This window comes from Pteropus medius, unplaced genomic scaffold (assembly GCF_902729225.1).
Source record: "Pteropus medius unplaced genomic scaffold, Ma_sr-lr_union100, whole genome shotgun sequence".
NCBI classification, from domain to species: domain Eukaryota; kingdom Metazoa; phylum Chordata; class Mammalia; order Chiroptera; family Pteropodidae; genus Pteropus; species Pteropus medius.
In genome coordinates this window covers 2,276,266-2,278,202 of record NW_024349519.1, presented here as the reverse complement: position 1 = coordinate 2,278,202, position 1,937 = coordinate 2,276,266, and the positions used below count along the sequence as shown (strand labels likewise).

At 40.1% G+C, this 1,937-nt stretch overlaps 1 long non-coding RNA gene across 1 annotated transcript in view; it reads right to left on the bottom strand.

Annotated features, from left to right (window-relative positions):
• LOC120618236 (uncharacterized) overlaps nt 1–1,937 on the bottom strand; it is a 3,284-nt gene that overhangs the window by 631 nt on the left and 716 nt on the right. The window lies entirely within an intron of this gene.

Sequence of the window (1,937 nt, the reverse complement as noted above, 5' to 3'; positions counted from 1 at the left end):
AGGGTTTCTCAACCTTGGGACTATTGACATTGTGGGCTAGATAATTTTTTGTTGTAGCGGGGCTGTCCTGCACATTGGAGGATGGCTGGCAACATCGCTGGCTCCTACGAACTAGGTACCAGTACTACCATCTCTCCTCTAGGCTGTGACTACTGCAAATGTCTCCAGACATTATTAAATGGCCCCTGGGAGGTATAATAACCTCTGACTGAGAACCACTGTGCTAGAGATACATACAGATGCTATGGGACTGACGCGAAGGACAGGCATAAATCAGACGGTAGGGTGTGGGCTCAAGAAAAGAGGCCTCAGAGGTGCTGAAACTTTAGCCTGTTTCTAAAGGGGCCAGCCAAGTGATTTACATGGAGGAGTGGTCAGGCAGAATCAGGGACTATGAGGGAGAAGGACGGAAGAGAAGGTCAACAAGGTAGAAATGGAACAGATCTTGAAATGGCAGGCCATGAGGTCGAACCTATAACCTGAAAGCTACATGAAAATATTAAGGTAATAAAATAAAAGGGACATGATGATTGATTAGGTTGAGGAACTGGGGTGCAAAGAAGGACTTAGTATTTTAGATTTCTTGTTTGGAAGCCTTATGAGTCAGAATCACAATTTTAAAAGAAAAAGAGCTTTCAGGATTAGAGGATAAGTGAGAAGACAGATATTTCAGTTTGGGATATGCTGAATTTAAGTGCTTATGGGACATTGGGACATATCCAGTAGGTAGTTACAGAAAGCTAGAGATATTCATTTGGGTGTCACTAGCATGAAGGTGGAAGCTACAATCATGGGATTTGGATGTTTAATCACTGTGAGTATGGAGAGGGGAGACCCCAGAGAACACTAATATTTAGGGAACAAACCAAGGAAGAGATGACACAGGAAAACTAGGCAGTAGAGTCTGGGGAGCTGAGAGGAAAACTTGGAGAGTACTGTCACAGAAGAGTATTTTCAAGAGTTCAAGGACATGGGAGAAGTTAGCAGTGCCAAATGTCACAGAAGTCATATAGGGGAAAGAAAGTGCATTTTATGTAGTCATATAAATATTATTGAGAGTTTTAATGGGATTTTTAAAAAGGAAAATAAAATGAGCAGAGTAAATGAGATGATTATACAAGGATTAACATACTTTTAATAAGATTTTGATAATATAAGATTGCTCATGTGCTGCATGACCACATTTGGTCAATGATGAGCCACACATACAGCCATGGTCCCATTAGATTATAAAGGAGCTGAAAAAGTCCTGTTGCCTAGTGACATCATAGCCCTTGTAACACATTCATAACTCACGTGTTTGCGGTGATGCTGGTGTAAACAAACCTACTCCACTGCCAGTCATATAAAAGTTGAGCATACACAATTACATACAATACATGGTACTTGATAATGATTAAAAAAATGACCATGTTACTGGTTTATGTATTCACTACACTTTTTGGCGTTATTTCAGTGTACTCTTTCTACTTCTTAAAAAGTTTGATGTTACACCCGCTACAGTCTCATACGTCTCATGTTTACTGAAGTCTCTTCATTGCATTATTTTCTTTTGTGCTTGATTTAATCTAAGTAGTTTTGTCCGGTAACATGTTGTACAGGCTTGTAGCCTAGGAATAGGCTGTACAATATATGTGTGTAGTAGGCTACACCATCTAAATTTGTGTAAGTACACTCTACAATGTTCACACAACTATGAATCGCCTAATAACGCATTTCTCAGAATGTATCTTCATCCTTAAGCAGTACACGACTACAGTCTGCTGGAGAGCCCCAGCAAGAAACATGATAAAAGAATATACAGGTCTAGGAAAAAGGAAGAGGATTCACCTTTTGAGGATTCAAATCTTCAAGGGGACAGGAAGGTAGGACAGGAATGATTAGAAAAGGGATTCCTCTAGATGGAGGAAGAGACGGTTACAAATGCAGATAGGTCT